Raw genomic sequence first — 18015 nt, 5'->3', positions numbered from 1 at the left:
TGGGGCGCAGATATCTTTGAGGTAGTGACATCATTTCCTTTGGGTATGTACACAGAAGTAGGATTGTTGGATTATATGGTAGTTCTATTTTTGATTTTTTGAGGAATATCCATACTGTTTTCCACAGTGGCTGCACCAATTTACAGTCCCACCAGTGGTGCACAAGGGTTCCCTTTTCTCCACAGTCTTGCTGGCACTTGTTATCTCTTGTCTTTTTGCTAGTAGCCAGTCTAACAGGTATGAGGTGCTATCTCACTATGATTTTGATGTGCATTTCACTGATTATTAGTGATATTGAGTATCAGTTAAAGCATCTTTTCAAAGATAACAAATCTGTATCTTTGTTATCAGAAAATCCCTAGGAATATTAACCCCAAACTAATAAGACATGTGAAGGACACCTATAAATTAAGAAAATATACTGGAATGTTATTGAGATTGTATTAAGTGTGTTTGTGTGAGAATTGTGAGAAAAGTATTTTCCATGTTTTGTCTGTTATGATCATATAACAGATCTTTTTTAATCTAATAAAAAATGCATGGGGAAAATGTGTAAATATGCTCTGTGACGCTAGACCCATCCCCATACAGATGTCTCTAAATCAGATGCTTCATTCACATACATTCTACACCGTTATACTGTTTTTATTAACCAACAAGTCCAGACTGTGATCCTGCAAGATCATCTAACTCCCTATTCTTATCCTCTGACACCACTGGGCCCATCCACAAAACAAAAGGAGTGTTTGTCAAACCATGTATATACCCACCACAGCATTTTATACCATCTGCCTCTGCCTCTGCAGCTTCTGTTTATTTCCCTGTCTCATGGGGTTGGAGTTTCTCAGCTGTTCTTTCCTGCCCAGCCTGTGTTGGAGTTTGCCACAGTGGTGATATTTGTCCACATGATAGCACATGATACTTAAACCTTTGTCTCTCATCAGTCCTTCAAAACTTCCTGGGAGATGGTAATCTCTTACCTAATTAGGATGGCTGCAGCATAGATTGATTGTCCAAGAGGTACTTTAATACAGTGGTTCTCAAGGTGTGGTTCCTGGTGCATTATTTCCCTGGGAACTTATTGGAGATACAGATTCATGGGTACTACCCCAGGCCCGCTGAATCAGAAACTCTGGGGGTGGTATCCAGCAATCTGTTTTACTACTTGCCCCCTCCACTCCAGGTGATTCTGATGCACACTTAAATTTGTGAACCATTGCTCAGCTTGTTGGGCCCTCTCACACTTTACCTCAGCTACGAGCAACCTTTAGACCCTCAGAGGTCAGACTTCGAAGGATACAGGTAGTTTTTACATATACATTATATTTATATTTAATATTAAAACTTTTTCTCTATATAATTTGCTGTGGCAGATAAAATTAATGTGATGTGAAAAACAAGGAAATGAAGAAATTGAGACAAAGACAGAACAGTAGAAAAAGAAAATTAGATGAAACTGCGAACTAGTCATACACAGGGAGCACATGGTAACTTTTGTAGAGGAGGAAAAGAGGTGACTTAGTACTCAACGAGCTGCCAAAGAAAAGAGAAAACGTGGTCACTTTAAGTGTTCAGGGAATCAAAAGATAATAACCTAGAGTGTGAAGAAGCATAGTTCTTTTTGATACTCCTTGTCCAGAGCCTCATACGGAGACTGGTGAGTATATTGCATCTTCCCCAATTCTCATAGACAAGCTGTGGCAGGCCATTTCTTGTACTGTCTCTCAATTTAGCTGATGACATAAATCCCAACCTATGTTAGTAACTGCCTTTCCTGAGGGATGTTCTTCAGAGGTGTGTTCAAGACGTTAGTCAGGTGCTTGCCTTTCTAATAATCTGACTTGATCCGAAGATAAATTGTAGAGTGTTTAGACCTAGTCTTTCTCCACATTTTAAACATGCATTTTACCATCTGAGAAATTCAATCTTTATTTTTAGGGGCTGATATTAAAAAAGGCACTTTATTTTCCAAATATAAAAGCATAGTATTAAGTGGAATGTAGTTCTACAAATCAGGCATGCCCCCTAATCTTAGTCTGGTTATTCCCACTTTCTTTTTCCTTGGGGTGTCCCTCATCTGGAGACATAGAAAAGTGGATATTTTTCAAGAAATCCCCCTTAAATGTTATTTATTATAGTCAAGCTGTTAATAAGTGTGGTCCTCAAAGACTTCAGAGAGCAGCTAGTCTATCACCAGAGAAGGCCAGCTCCAGGGATTCATCACCAGTAAGATCCGGGAGGCCCCAAGCATAAGGGAACTCCAGGCAGGCCCAGTAATAGAGGAAGGTAGGGGCGGGGCCAGAGGTGGGCTGAGGCCGCAGTCAGGCGGCGGGGGCGAGTCTGAAGGCGGGGCCAGGACCCAAGAGGCTCGCGCCTGCGCACTCGGGTCAAGGGGGGCGGGGCCGCGCGCGCGCGCGGTGCACGGGCCCGGGAGGGCGGAGTCCAGGCGGGTATCGGCCGCGGGAGGAGGCGCGGTGTCTCTGGAGTCCGGCACTCCCTCAGGCCGCTGGCGCGGTGCTTGCAGTTGCGGTTCGGGCGGCGGCGCCGGCGGGGATGTGACCAGCGGTCCCTCGCCTCACCTGCCGTCCTTGGGCCCGTAGGTCGCTGGACGACCCGCGGCCGGGCCGCGGCGGAAGAGGCAACGTGACCTCCGCACGGTGAGAGCTGGGGTCGAGGCTGGAGCCGGGGCCGAGTCGGGCGGGGTGTGTGCCCTCGACAGCTCCGAGCAGGGTGCGCGGTCCGGGGGCTCGGGCCCACGCGCCGAGCAACGGCCGTGGCGCTTCTCGGCCTCCTGCCCTGTGGGCGACCCTCTCGAGGCCCCGCGAGCCGCCTGAGGCCGCGCGGGCGTGGAGCGGGGCGGCTGGGCGCCCCCGGCCCCGCGGGCTGTGACAGGCGCGCCGGGAGCCTGAGGCCTCAGAGGCTGCCGCCTTGCAGGAGAAATCTGGGCGAGGCTGAGATACTAAGTGATTTGAGAGCCAGGATACTTGAAGGTTGATAGGGGAAAGTACCGGGTTGCCCCGAATGACTTTTTTTTTTAAATTAGCTGGGTCAAAACAAAGACACACCCAAAAACAAATCCTGAGATAAAACTTTGGTGGACCACACCGTTGTCACAGGTTCACATGCCGCTTCTCTCTCCTTTTTAGACATCTGTATACATACATATTTTATGCACTTACTCTTTTGTCAAAACGAGGAATAACTCCTTTGGGGCAGTGGTTGGTGGCTAAGCTTGAGTTTGGATTTCAATAATTGCAAATTCATCTTTGTAGGCTACCCAGCCAGTCGGGCTTGCTGTTTCCAGACTAGGCCTTAGCCGAGTGCAAATTACTGATACAGGTACTCTTCGTGGCCCCAGATTGGAATGTGGATGTTTCACTTCCATTGGTGAGGTAAATTGAGTTTAAGGCTTTTCAAAATAGCCATTTGAAAAGCCATTCCTTTTCTCTTTTTCCATAAGCATTAAAATATAATGGAACCTATTAATTTTGCCAGCTTTTTAAATTTTAAATCATTATCTTTGAGACTCGTTTACAGAGTTTAGTGTGGCAGCTCTTCTTTAACCAAAAGGAATTTAAGGTACTCCCCTAACTGCAAAAGATAGTCACAAAACATGTCATATATGATAAGGTTTTAAACATCTCTGAATTTTCGCCTGAGGTCAGTCTTGTTAGATATTGTTACTGTTTGCCTTTCTTAATTTCTTACAGATCTTTAGTATTTTCTAATTTGGTTGTTTGCTTTAATGTCAAAAACGTTGACTTCAAATAATCTTGAGGTAAAACCACACACTTTCTTGAGCCCTTTAGCCATAGTTTAACTGTTTTCTTCAGTCTTGTATTAATATGCATAGTAAGAAACTGCTAGAAATCATCCAGAGGGCAGGAATGCTCCATGAAGAAAAAAAGTATTTATTCTATCTTTCCATATCCAGATGTGCATTTTTTGTTTTTACTTTTACTCTTTTGGGTGTATGGAGGGAGAAGGAGACTTTTGATTCCATGTTCAAAAGTCCATCAATAACTCTCCATAATCTGTTTGATAAAAGTCAAAGTCCTTCACAAATTCTGGTACTTGTGTACGTTTCTAATTTAATTTCTACCATTTTGCCTGCCCTCTCCATGCTAATACTATTTAGAGTTCTTTGAAGATGACATCTTCCTTTGTAGTTATACACTGTTCCTTCTGTAGAGAATTGTCTCCACCTAGTAAACAGATTGTCCTTCAAGAGCTAACCAAAATATCACCTCTGAATCTCGTCCAGGTATCTTAAAGCTCTTGTCTTGACTAATCTAGTGAGTACATCATATATTCTGCAGTTAGCATTTGTCAATTTGTAGTTAATTATTTGTTTATATATCTCCATCAGACTTTTGGGCTTCTTAAGGGAAGAGACCTTTGAAACTCTAGCACATTCTGTTTCGTGGCACACTTACGCAAAAACTATTGAATTCATTTTTTGAGGAATGCTCTCAATCTTGAATATAGTTTTAAGATAGGCAAAATGTGTTAACTACCTCTTTAAATATCAGAAAACTTAGAAAAGATGAATGCACAAGGTACTTTTAAATTTCCAAGAATGAAGTCAGAATTGTTGCTGGTTAGAATTGAAACCCCAGTTATGACAGGAAGAAAGCAACATATTTTACGACACAAGAATAAAAAGGGGCATGGCCATTTAGGATGCTGCTGCTTTGATCTTAAGGCTTTATTCTGAATAATTTTCCGAAGGTCATGCAGGTAGAAAGGGACAGAGCTGGGCTACAATTCAGGTCTTTTGACCATCTGTGTATTTTACTGTTGCCCCCAGTTTCCTAATTCTAAGTTTTAATAATTGTTTTACAATCGGAATGGAGGATTTTGAGAGGCTTGAGCATATATTGGTGAAAAGAGTATATTAAAGTAATAGAATGTTGATTTTGAAAAGAATTGACTGATAATGTGGTTTAACTTCTAAAATTTTACTCATTGAAGTAAAGCCCAAAAGGGCAACTAACTTGCTTGAGGTTCCTTAGAGTCACCTGTGTCTCACATCTCTTATACTCATGCTCTTGTATTTTTCATTACTCCATAATGCTTTAGGGGAAAATGAGGAAGTTTTCAGAGGGAGAGCAAATTGGCTTGCATTTTCTCCCTCCTTGAATGTTTAACTGCCACTGCTAGGGATTTAGTTCCCTTAAGTGGTTGAGAAACATGGTAATTCATTTGGGAATATAGAAAAACCTAACCTTCACCATTCTAGTTGGCTGGATAGTTTTTAACCTTAGTGCTTGGGGCCCTCTTTCCAGATGCCCTGTAACAAGGGGCTTCTGCTCACCATATGGAGATCCCACATACAGTTAGTTACATTTTGATGGTAAAATGAGATTTTAATACGAGGTTACAGCTGGCTAATAGCATGGCCAAAATTACATGTATGGCTAGTCTCTTTGTGAGAAGACCCTATCGGATTACTCCTATGTGATAGGTTTTCTGGGAAAAAAAATCAATATTTGTAGTTTTATGCCACTGAAAAGTCAGTTTTGAAATGTGTACTTATTGTAGTGGGCCTGATCAATTTCAACAGGCTTTTTATTTCACAACTTAATGATCAAAGAAATTTTTAAAAAATGTAAAAATTGTCTTCTCATTTCTCAATGTATTACATGATCTTATACTATAATCAAAACATAAAAGTTTAATATTTGCTATCATAATGTTTTCCTTTTGTGATAGTTTTTGTACTTTTACATTGTTACACAGTGTTATAGTGAGCAGAGTTCCTTGTTTTTAATTATTGGACATCTAAATGCTTCTCATTTTGCAAGGAATGCAGTTAACATATAGCAGACCTTCATTTTGGTTCTTTCCTTTGAGCTAAAGTGCCAGGAGGGGGATTACAAGGTCAGAGGGTATGGAGGTTTTTGTCACTTTTGAAAAAGATTGCCATTTCTGAAAGGTTGTATTGCTTTACACAGCCTCCTGCATTTCACTTGACCAGGTTTCTCCTATTTTTATTGGCTTTGTTTTTAAGTTTGTTGTTTAATAATGTGTATAAGGGTATCTGCGAAGAACACTATCCACAGTAGAAAAGTAAATGGAGTAGCTTTCTAGTTTTATTTTTTCCATTGTATGAATTGTTTGTCCTTTGCCCTTAAGTTTACTGGAATCTTCTTATCATTTTTAATTTGCCTAACATCATAAATATATTGGAATCTTGAAGTTTTTTTCTGATCTGTTTTATTTATTTATTTGTTTGTTTTTATTATGTTATTTTTTAATTTTGGTATTATTAATGAACAATTACATGAGCAACATTATGGTTACTAGACTCCCCCTATTAACAAGTCCCCACCACATACCCCATTACAGTCACATCAGCATAGTAAGATATCCATCAGTGTAGTAAGATGCTGTAGAATCACTAGTTGTCTTCTATTGTGATATACTACCTTCCCCGTATCCCCCCCCTGTACTACATTATGTGTGCTAATCGTAATACCCCTTTTTCCCCCTTATCCCTCCCTTCCCACCCATCTTCCCCAGTCTCTTTCCCTTTGGTAATTGTTAGTCCATTCTTGGGTTCTGTGAGCCTGCTGCTGTTTTGTTCCTTAAGTTTTTTCTTTGTTCTTATACACCACACATGAGTGCAATTATTTGATACTTGTCTTTCTCCACCTGGCTTATTTCACTGAGCATAATACCCTCTAGCTTCATCCATGTTGTTGCAAATGGTAGGATCTGTTTCTTCTTATGGCTGAATAATATTCCATTGTGTATATGTACCACATCTTCTTTATTCATTCATCTACTGATGGACACTTAGGTTGCTTCCATTTCTTTGCTATTGTAAATAGTGCTGCGATAAACATAGGGGTGCATATGTCTTTTTCAACCTGGGTTGCTGCATTTTTAGGGTAAATTCCTAAGAGTGGAATTCCTGGGTCAAATGGTATTTCTATTTTGAGTTTTTTGAGGAACCTCCATACTGCTTTCCACAATGGTAGAACTAATTTACATTCCCACCAGCAGTGTAGGAGGGTTCCTCTTTCTCCACATCCTTGTCAACATTTGTTGTTGTTTGTCTTTTGGATGTTGGCCATCCTGACTGGTGTGAGGTGATATCTCATTGTGGTTTTAATTTGCATTTCTCCGATAATTAGCAATGTGGAGCATCTTTTCATGTGTCTGTTGGCCATCTGAATTTCTTCTTTGGAGAAGTGTGTTCAGCTCCTCTACCCATTTTTTAATTGGCTTTATTTGCTTTTTGTTTGTTGAGGTATGTGACATCTTTATATAATTTGGATGTCAACCCCTTATCAGTTATGTCATTTATAAATACATTCTCCCATACTGTAGGATGTCTTTTTGTTTTACTGATGGTGTCCTTCACTGTACAGAAGCTTTTTAGTTTGATATGGTCCCACTTGTTCATTTTTTATTTTGTTTCCCTTGTCCAGGGAGATATGTTCATAAAGAATTTGCTCATGTTTATGTTCCAGAGATTTTTCCTATGTTTTTTTCTAAGAGTTTTATGGTTTCATGACTTACTTCAGGTCTTTGATCCATTTTGAGTTTACTCTTGTGTATGGGGTTAGACAATAATCCAGTTTCATTCTCTTACATGTAGCTGTCCAGTTTTGCCAACACCAGCTGTTGAAGAGGCTGTCATTTCCCATTGTATATCCATGGCTTCTTTATAGTATATTAATTGTCCATATAAGCTTGGGTTTATATCTGGGATCTCTACTCTGTTCGATTGGTCTATGGGTCTGTTCTTGTGCCAGTACCAAATTGTCTTGATTACTGTGGATTTGTAGTAGAGCTTGAAGTCAGGAAGTGTAATACCCCCACTTTATTCTTCCTTCTCAGGATTACTTTGGCTATTCGGGGTCTTTTGTTGTTCCATATGAATTTTAGAAATATTTGCTCTAGTTCATTGAAGAATGCTGTTGGTATTTTGATAGGGATTGCACTGAATCTGTAGATTGCTTTACGCAGGATGGTCATTTTGACAATATTAATTCTTCCTATCCATGAGGACGGGATGTGTTTTCATTTATTGGTATCTTCTTTAATTTCTCTCATGAGTCTTGTAGTTTTCAGGGTATAAGTCTTTCACTTCCTTGGTTAGGTTTATTCCTATGTATTTTATTCTTTTTGATGCAATTGTGAATGGAATTGTTTTCCCAATTTCTCTTTCTGCTACTTTACCATTAGTGTATAGGAATGCAACAGATTTCTGTGTATTAATTTTGTATCCCGCAACTCTACTGAATTCAGGTACTAGTTCTAGTAGTGTTGGAGTGGATTTTTTAGGGTTTTTTATGTACAGTATCATGTCATCTGCAAACAGGGACAGTTTGACTTCTTCCTTGCCAACTTAGATGCCTTTTATTTCTTTGTGTTGTCTGATTACCATGGTTAGGACCTCTGGTTCTAATGTTGAATAAAAGTGGGGAGAGTGGGCATCCTTGTCTTGTTCCCGTTCTTAAAGGAAAAGTGTTCAGCTTCTCACTGTTAAGTATGATGTTGGCTGTGGGTTTGTTATATATGGCCTTTGTTATGTTGAGGTACTTGTCCTCTATATCCATTTTGTTGAGAGCTTTTATCATGAATGGATGTTGAATTTTGTCGAATGCTTTTTCAGCATCTATGGAGATGATCATGTGGTTTTTGTCCTTCTTTTTGTTGATGTGGTGGATGACGTTGATAGATTTTTGAATGTTGTACCATCCTTGCATCCCTGGGTTGAATGCCACTTGAGCATGATGCATGATGTTTTTGATGTATTTTTGAGTTCAGTTTGCTAATATTTTGTTGAGCATTTTTGCATTTATGTTCACGAGGGATATTGGTCTGTAATTTTCTGTTTTATTATGTCTTTGCCTGGTTTTGCTATTAGAATAATGTTGGCCTTGTAGAATGAGTTTGGGAGTATTCCCTCCTCTTCTACTCTTTGGAACACTTTAAGGGGATGGGTATTAGGTCTTCACTAAATGTTTGGTAAAATTCAGCAGTGAAACCATCTGGTTCAGGACTTTGTTCTTAGGTAGTTTTTTAATTACCAATTTAATTTCTTTGCTGGTAATTGGTCTATTCAGATTTTCTGTTTCTTCCTGGGTCATCATTGGAAGGTTGTATTTTTCTGGAAAGTTGTCTCTTTCTTTTAGATTATCTAGTTTGTTAGCATATAATTTTTCATAGTATTCTCTCATGATTCTTTGTATTTCTGTGGTGTCCGTTGTGATTTTCCCTTTCTCATTTCTGATTCTGCTTACTTGTGTAGACTCTCATTTTTTCTTGATAAGTCTGGCTAGGGATTTATCTGTTTTGTTTATATTCTCGAAGAACCAGCTCCTGCTTTCATTGATTCTTTGTGTTGTTTTATTTTTCTCAATTTTGTTTATTTCTGCTTTAGTCTTTATGTCCCTCCTTCTACTGACTTTGGCCCTCATTTGTTCTTCCTTTTCTGGTTTCATTAATTCTGAGTTTAGAATGTTCATTTGGGATTGTTCTTCTTTCTTGAGGTAGGCCTGTATTGCAATATGCTTCTCTCTTAACACAGCCTTTGCTGTGTCCCACAGATTTTGCAGTGTTGAATTATTGTTGTCATTTGTCTCCATATATTGCTTGATGTCTGTTTTTATTTGGTCATTGATCCATTGGTTATTTAGGAGCATTTTGTGAAGCCTCCATGTGTTTGTGGGCTTTTTCATTTTCTTTGAGTAATTTATTTCTAGTTTCATAGCTTTGTGTTGTGAGAAGCTGGTTGGTACAATTTCAGTCATTTTGAATTTACTGAGGTTCTTTTTGTGGCCTAATGCATGATCTATTCTTGAAAATGTTCCATGTGCACTTGAGAAGAATGTGTACCTGTTGCTTTTGGATGGAGTGTTCTGTTGATGTCCATTAGGTCCATCTGTTGTAAAACATTGTTCAGTGCCTCTGTCTCTTTATTTATTTTCTGTCTGGTTGATCTGTCCTTTGGAGTGAGTGGTGTGTTGAAGTCTCCTAAAATAAGTGCATTGCATTCTATTTCCCCCTTTAATTCTATTAGTATTTTTTGCACATATGTAGGTGATCCTGTTTTTTGGGTGCATATATATTTATAATAGTTATGTCCTCTTGTTGAACTGACCCCTTTATCATTATGTAGTGTCCTTCTTAGTCTGTTGTTACTTCTTTGTTTTGAAGTCTATTTTGTCTGATACTGAAACTCCTGCTTTTTTCTCCCTATTAGTTGCATGAAATATCTTTTTCCATCCCTTTACTTTCAGTCTGTGTATGTCTTTGGGTTTGAAGTGAATCTCTTGTAAGCAGCATATAGATGGGTCTTGTTTTTTTATCCATTCAGTGACTCTACATCTTGTGATTGGTGCATTCAGACCATTTACATTTAGGGTGATTATTGATAGGTATGTACTATTGCCATTGCAGGCTTTGGATTAGTGGTTACCAAAGTTTCAAGGGTAATTCCCTTACTGTCTAACAGTCTAATTTAACTCAGTTCATATGCTATTACAAACACAACCTAAAGATTTTTTTTCTCCTTATTCTTCCTCCTCCATTCTTTTTATATTATGAATCATATTGTGTACTCTTTGTCTATCCTTTGGGTGACATCTGTTTAGCCTTACGAATACTTCCATTTATAGAAGTCCCTCCAAAATGCACTGTTGAAGTGGTTTGTGTGGAGGTAAATTCTCTCAGCTTTTGCTTATCCGAAAATTGGTTAATCCCTCCTTCAAATTTAAATGATAACCTTGCCGGGTAGAGTATTCTCGGTTCGAGGCCCTTTTGCTTCATTGCATTAAATATATCATGCCACTCCCTTCTGGCCTGTAAGGTTTCTGTTGAGAAATCTGATGATAGCCTTATGGGTTTTGCTTTGTGATCTTTTTTCTCTCTCTAACTGCTTTTAAAAGTTGGTCTTTATCCTTGATCTTTGCCATTTTAATTATTATACGTCTTGATGTTGTCTTCCTTGGGTCCCTTGTGTGGGAGATCTGTGCATCTCCATGGCTTGAGAGACTATCTCCTTCTCCAGATTGGGGAAGTGATAGCAATTACCTCCTCAAAGACAATTTCTATCCCTTTTTCTCTCTTTTCTTCTTCTTCTGGTAACCCTATTCTGCTAATATTGTTTCATTTGGATTGGTCACCCAGTTCTCTCAATATTCTTTCATTCCTAGACATTCTTTTTTCTCTCTGTCCCTCAGCTTCTTTGTATTCCTCTTCTCTAATTTATATTCCATTTACTGTCTCTTGTACTACATCTAATCTGCTTTTAAATCCCTCCATTGTATGTTTCATTTCAGATACGAAATTTCTTAAGATTGAATCTCCATCTTAAATTCGTTCCTGAATTCTTGAATATTTTTCTGTACCTCCATAAGCATGTTTATGATTTTTATTTTGAACTCTCTTTTAGGAAGATTGGTGAGTACAGTTTCATTTGGCCATTTTCCTGGGGTTTCTGAGATTTGTGTCTGAACCATATTCTTTTGATGTTTCCTAGTTCTGTGTGATACCCTTTAGTGCCCAGAAGCTCCAGTCTCTGGAGCTGCTCAGCCCCTAAAGTGAGATTGGGGGTTGTAGGGGAGTGGAGCTGGTGCCTAGGGTGAGGAAAGATCTGTTTCCTGATTCCCATCTGCCGTGCCCATCTCCAATATCAGAGCCAGTGGGCCCAGCTCACAGGTGTAAGCCTCTGTGCTCTGTGTCTCTAGCTGTTGGAGGTGGGGCCTCCCTCTGTCTGGCCTGATGACAGCGCAGTAACTGCCGGTTTGCGAGCCAGTGCTGTCTCGCCAGGAGGAAGGCTCGGCAGGCTGCGTATCACAGTGGGGTGCCTCGGAGCTGAGTAGCCAGCCACAGGTATGGAGCACCTGAAGCTCCTGAAAGTTCCTAATCTGCTGGGTGGAGTGCGCCCAGACAACCTTGTCCCCCTATCCCTTCTGCTGCACAGCAAGCTCCGTGCAAACTCTGCCCCTTCAGCAGTCCTCTCACTAGGAAGCCTCTCAGACTGCCTGCCTATCCCTTGTCCCAGAGCTGCCGGCTGTGGATCCCATCCTCCACAAACGGCTGGAATCTGTCTCTCAAGCACCTTGCCTGTCCCACCTCCTCATCCTCCAGAGCACCACACAATGTAGGTTTTCTGCTGCAAAGCAGACCTCCAGGGCTAGGTGTTTTGCAGTCCCAGGTTTCCACCCCTCCCCACTCCGTTTCTCTTCCTTCTGCTGGTGAGCAGGGGTGGGGGCAGGCCTGGGTCCCGTCAGATCAGGGCTTTGGTAAGTTACCCTGTTTACTGGGGTCTGCTCTGTTCATGAGGTCTGTATGCAGTCTGGTGCAGCCTTCTTTCCTGCTGCTGTTTTAGGGTTAGTTGTATTAACTATATTTTCACACTATCTGTGATTTTGAGAGGAGTTCTCTGTCTCACCTTTCACGCTGCCTTCTTGAATCTTCCTGATATGTTTTATTTTATACTTATTATTGTAGACTAAAGATTTTAAGATTACTAAAATCACTGACTTCAAAAAATCCTGTGATTTCATCCTTTGTGAGATCAGAATTATTTGCTATACTCTTAAGTTCTTAAGTTTCTAGAGTTTGTTTTGTTGTATGTATATATCTTTAGCAAATTATATTTGGAGATGAGATTGATTTTAATTTATGTTGACTTTATACTATAAGCAATCACATTCTTATAAGTATCTAAGTGAGTTTCCATTGAAACTTATTTCTTCCTGACTTGAATAGGAAACAAAAACAAAGCTAACCTAGTTCTTATCTTATTAATGGGTACTTTTAAAAAATAAATTATATTAAATGTAGATGAATCAAAATTTTCATGAATAGTATTTTGGTTAGTTGATGTTTTGGTTAATTGAAGATTTGTTGGTTCAGGTTTAACCAGAAAGTCATTTATGATTTAACTCTTCTTGTTAATCACTTAATATATTTGAAAGTAAAACCTCGGTTATCTGTTTCCTTTGGGGAGTGAGGTATTCTAGATAGATGAGACATCATAGGGCAATAGTTAATAACTGATTGAGTGCTGGCTACTGTGCTGTTACTTGGTATGGAGTTTCTTACTGAGTCCTCATAACAACTCTAAAAGGTAGGTGCTTTTTGAATCATTTTGCAAGTGAGAAAACTTAGATAATGTGATCCACCAAAGGTAACACAGCTAGTACGCAAAGGAACTCAGTCTGCCTACTTTGAAAAGTGGCACTGCTAAGGATTATCTGTGCTGAGGATGTGAACTCTGTCTCTTAAGCACTGGGAAGATATTAGATGTTTCAAAGCAAGGGGATGATGCGGTATGTTATGTCTTTTAGGTTGTTGGCTCATGTGGCAGTGTCGAAATATATCAAATTGTGTTTATGAGAGGAAGTAGTTGAAATAGGTCATATAATAAAGTAAGCCTGAACTGCAAGGGGGTTTTGGAGATCAGGGGATATTATGGAAAGATACAGGATTTAGTACCTGATTTACAAGAGAGTGGGAAACTGGAGTGTTGATTTGGAAGGTATCTAGTGGGGTGATATGGGCAGATATTGACAGAGAATATGCTGTCACAGCACTCTGTTTTATTTCTTGCATACCATTAACTGTCACAAGTTGTATCTAATCTAGTGATACATCTACCTCCCTCAGTGGATTACTTGCTTGTCAAAGACAGGGACTGGATAGAAGTCATAAGCTAATACAGGATGAGACAGTACAGGAAGAGGGCAGGAGACTGAACTGGGGATGTGAAACACCAATCACCAAAATTAAAGATGTGATGGAGGGAGAGGAGCTCTAGAAAGTGACAGCTGTCAGGAGGGTAGTGGGTAGTGTAGGGGAGAGCCAGACTAGGGGAGGAGTGCTAAGGAGAAGAAGTAGTAGCACAGAGGTAAACACAGAATGCCATCTCAGGCTGCAAACAGTTCTGGTTGCTGTGCCCTTAGTAATAAGCTGATGGCTGGTTATTGTGTAGAACTAAGTTGTCTTTCCGTTGTTACTGACTTTTTGTTCCCCATGCCTTTCTCAAAGTATTCTTTTTGCTCCCATACCTTTTCAGAGTATTCTTTGGCTTTCTGCCTCTTTTAGGTTCTAACATTTGCTTGTTACAGGTGCTGATGCTGAGGTGTGACTCAGCCTTTTGAGAGCAGCCAATAAGAACCATCCTCTCTAAGTGAATTGACCAATCAGAGTATGTTAGGGTAATCTGACTTTTCAGCTCTTCTCTGCTGAGCCGATTGCTTTTGATTGCCCCCTGAGTTACTTCTCTGACTTTCAAGACTTCTAATTAGTTATTTTGAGATTTGGAGCCATTGGGAAGCCAGAGGATTCTTAAATGCAGGATCCTTGAAGGATGAAGTTTTTCACCTGTTTACTTTTTTCTTATTCTTCCTTTTATTTTTTTTTAAAAAATTTTCTCAAGTTGATTTTTTTCATGTTACGATAATCTGGACTTGTCAGTCCTTACTTATTATTAGCATGAGCTGAAGTTGTAGATTTGGCCATTGTTGTGGCCACTCTTGCAGTCGATATTTTTCCAGAACTTCAGAGGTTCTGCATTGTAATTCTCTCAACCCAGGCTTTGAGATGAGATCCTGAGTCTGGAGTTTCTTTGTTTATGCCATGCAGCTATTCAAGAAATGACCATTGAGCACCTGCTAGTAATAGTGCAGGCAAGAAAACACATTTTCTGCCCTTGTGGAACTTCTACATTCTAATGACAAGATACAGACAGTAAACAAGTATGTATGTAATATGTCATACATAGAGTGCCATGTAGGAAAACAAAACAGAATATGGTGGTGGAAGCGTACAAGGGAGATGCTGCTGTTTTACATAAGGTGGATAGAGAGGGGTTGTAGTGATGAACTGTACTTGAGCAGATATGTCAAAGAAATGAGACTGTGATCTAATCTGCATAGATATTATGGGATTAATACATAAATCAAGTAATATAGAAATCAAATGTATGAATACATATGACCTGATTGTTTCTCCTACAACTCCTGATGCATGATCAATAACAGAATGAGTAAAGCCAAAATAGTTCCTACAACTCGTGACCACCCTCACATGGGCCCTCACATGGTTTCGGTGTCCTTGAGGAACGTCACGCCCTAGGGCTGGATGCAAGGTCAGACAATGATTGTGTGTTGATCATGTGTTGAACCCCCTACTCAGAATTCTTTTGATGTTTGGGTTCATTTGCTCAATAAATATGAGGAGTGCCTTTTTGGCATTACTCTTGTGCTGTGATGCCTTGAGTCCCCTGGCTGGCCTTTCAGATCTTCAGCATTCCTTCATGTTCCCTTCAAATCTGCGGGTCAGAGGCAGGGGGGAACCGACAAGTGGTGCCTGAACAGGGACCTCAGAGTGGGGAAGCTCCTGAAGATCGTTGATCCAGTAAGACTCCCAGGAAAGTGTATATAGGAATAGGGTCGAGACATCAGGGACACTATAATGGGCCAACATGAAACTAAAGCAGATAATCCGGAGGATTACTTAAAATTACTCTGTGCCCTCCTAAAAACATTAGGAGTGAAAATTTCTGAAGATTTTGTGCAACTTCACAGATAAAAAAACATTGTTACTGGTTGCCCCCACAAGGAACCCTCAGACAAGTTGATTGGACTAATGTATTAAGAGGTTTCAAAAAGGCTCACAGACAGGGAAACATTATCCCTGTACCTGTTTGGGTGGATCAATGGACCCTCAATAAAGAAAAACTGGCAGCTTTACACACATTAGGGCAAGAACAGCTTCAGTTGAATAGATTAGAATTTTCACAAGCCCGTGGAATTCTCCTGTATTTGTTATAAAGAAGAAGTCAGGAAAATGGAGACTCTTATGTGACTTAAGACAAATTAATACAGTCCTTAAACCCATGGGACCTTTACAACAAGACCTCCCTTCTCCAGCTATGAATCTGAAAGACTGGGATATGGCTATCATTGATCTTAAAGATTGTTTTTTTACAATTCCTTTAGCTGTGGCAGATAGGGAAAAATTTGCTTTTACTGTACCCTCCTTAAATTTACAAGCACCTTCAGAAAGATTCCAATGGAAAGTACTTCCTCAAGGAATGTTATAACAGCCCTACAATTTGTCAAAATTATGTGCACAGGGCTCTCTTGTCCCCTCCCGGCGCAAGCCAGGAGCGCTGTCTTTCCTTTCACTTTATCTCTGAATAAAAGCCTCTCCCTGGCTCTCCTACCTTGAGTGTTATTAAGTTCATTCTTTGACTCCGCAAACAAGAACCCCGGCATCATTTTTGGAGCCTGTCTGGGTTAAATTCAGAGGTGAGTATTGGCATCCAAGCCTGCCTTTTCTTTCACTGTCCTTTTAGGAGGAAGCCGTCTATGGCACACAGCATAGGGCGCTCATCAGCCACTTAAATGGGACTAGCCCGGCTGTCATTCTCAAAGGCTGGAGTGACAGGTTCCCCTGTGTCTCCCTCAGTGGATCCCCCATCTCCCTTGGGAGCCGGGTAAGTCACCTGAGTTGAGGCCAGGATTCCCTTTCAGAGGCATCTCCTTGGATGCGAGGGACTGAGGAAAGCTGTGGGCAACTGCGAGAGTCTAGGCTGAGGCTACACTTCAGTGGCTTCTCAAAGGCCCGCGTGTCTGGAATCAGACCTCGACTGTCTGACTGGGTATCCATGAGGAGTGTCACTCTTTCTCTCTCTCTGACTTCCAGCCTGCTTCTTCAGGTCACCCTGACCTCTGAGTGAGGCAGGGGACATTCCTAAGTCTCTCCTAACTTCATCAGTTTCATGGAACCTTATGCCCATCACTGCAAGGTAGGAGATCCACACTTTGTTCTTATTCCTGACTAAATGCTATACTATTTATTTTATTTTATTTTATTTTATTTTATTTATTTATTTATTTTATTTTTGAGAGGGCACCTCTCCTATTTATTGAACAAATAAATGGTTGTTTACAACAATAAAATTCTGTATAGGGGACTCAATGCACAATCATTAATTAACCCCAAGCCTAAATCTCAACAGTCTCCAATCTTCTGAAGCATAATGAACAAGTTCTTACATAGTGAATAAGTTCTCACATAGTGAATAAGTTCTTACATGGTGAACAGCGCAAGGGCAGTCATATCACAGAAACTTTCGGTTTGGATCACGCATCATGAACTATAAACAATCAAGTCAGATATGATTATTCATTTGATTTTTATACTTGATTTATATGTGAATCCCACATTTCTCCCCCCTTTTTTTTTTAAAAATAAAATGCTAAAGTGGTAGGTAGATGCAAGGCATAAGTTAGTGCTGTAAGAAGGCAAGTGTAGATGATCAGGTCTGTGCCTATAGACTAAGTATTAATCCAAGCTAGACAAGGGCAACAAAACATCCACGGATGCAGAAGATTTCTCTCAAAACAGGGAGGATGAGGTTCTAAGCCTCACCTCTATTGACCCCCAGTGTCTCACCTGATGGCCCCCCTGTGACTGTGCCTGTCTTAGGTTGTTCCTCCCTTGAGGAATCTTACCCGTCTCTGGCTAACCAATCATCTTCCGGGGCCATACAGGGAAATGTAAATTTGGTAAGTGAGAGAGAAGTAATATTCTTTGAAAAGGTTAGCTTTTTACTTCTTTGCAGATTTATGCCCTGTGGCTTCTATGCCCAGCACTTGTCTTGAGGTGTCTTGACCGCTTGGAAGAATTATGATACTTGGTAATTTTGAATAAGAGGCACGAAGTCTACTAAAGGGCTGTAATTAGGAAGGAAGAAGAAAAGCTATAGAAGTAGCAGACAGAAGAAAACATGAGAAGATTGATTATTTCTTTGACATAACTTCTTGTAGAGTAACATAAGCATGTATAGGTTTTAACAAACTACTAATTAGATTGCATACACACATTAACAGAATAGGAATACAGATACATAACAAAAGCGGACCTATAATTACCGGCCATATCCAGTGAAACCAAGAAAACCAGTTAGGTAACCCAGGCATTTGTGAAAACTTATCAATAATATGATGGATATTGTCTAACTGATTTTGAATAGTT

The 18015-nt window shown here is 40.1% G+C and overlaps 1 protein-coding gene across 10 annotated transcripts in view; it reads left to right on the top strand.

Moving 5' to 3' along the window:
* The first annotated feature begins 2422 nt into the window (after nt 1-2422).
* The window catches only part of CCSER2 (coiled-coil serine rich protein 2), a 241121-nt gene continuing 225528 nt past the window's right edge, over nt 2423-18015 (top strand). For 6 of the 10 annotated variants that reach the window (XM_036883923.2, XM_036883920.2, XM_057505843.1 and 3 more), the window contains exon 1: nt 2423-2657. The gene's annotated coding sequence lies outside the window, so the exon portion shown is untranslated. The remainder of the gene's footprint in view (nt 2658-18015) is intronic. The other 4 variants (XM_036883919.2, XM_036883918.2, XM_036883917.2 and 1 more) reach the window with 2 other exon arrangements.

This window comes from Manis pentadactyla, chromosome 8 (assembly GCF_030020395.1).
Source record: "Manis pentadactyla isolate mManPen7 chromosome 8, mManPen7.hap1, whole genome shotgun sequence".
Classification (NCBI taxonomy): domain Eukaryota; kingdom Metazoa; phylum Chordata; class Mammalia; order Pholidota; family Manidae; genus Manis; species Manis pentadactyla.
Note: the sequence above shows the minus strand (reverse complement) of the source record. Positions and strands in the feature narration are given on the sequence as shown.